Source organism: Penaeus monodon, chromosome 20, assembly GCF_015228065.2.
Source record: "Penaeus monodon isolate SGIC_2016 chromosome 20, NSTDA_Pmon_1, whole genome shotgun sequence".
NCBI lineage: Eukaryota > Metazoa > Arthropoda > Malacostraca > Decapoda > Penaeidae > Penaeus > Penaeus monodon.
Window position 1 is genome coordinate 43,583,234 of NC_051405.1, and position 333 is coordinate 43,583,566.

Consider the following 333-nt stretch of genomic DNA (forward strand, 5'->3'; position numbering starts at 1 on the left):
GTTTCGCCTTTCAACCTGAAGTCAAGTTAGTGCCATCAGTCACGTGTGCGGCTGCATAATAGCCAGCGATTCTTCGACATCCTTGCAACAACATCGTTAGCTGCAACAACGCCACTGTAGGATTCCGTTATGAGGTTAATTCAACATCTGCAACGTCGTGTTATGAAATGTACCTGACCTCTCTATAACGCCACACTGCAGGTCCCTCATTTTTCTTGTGCAGTTATTCATATATTAATAATTCAAGTGTACTGCAGCTGACAGGAATAGAGTAGAGCGAGTAGCGTTGCCTTTGCTGTGCAAGACGGAGGGTGGTAGGGGTGTGTTGGTATG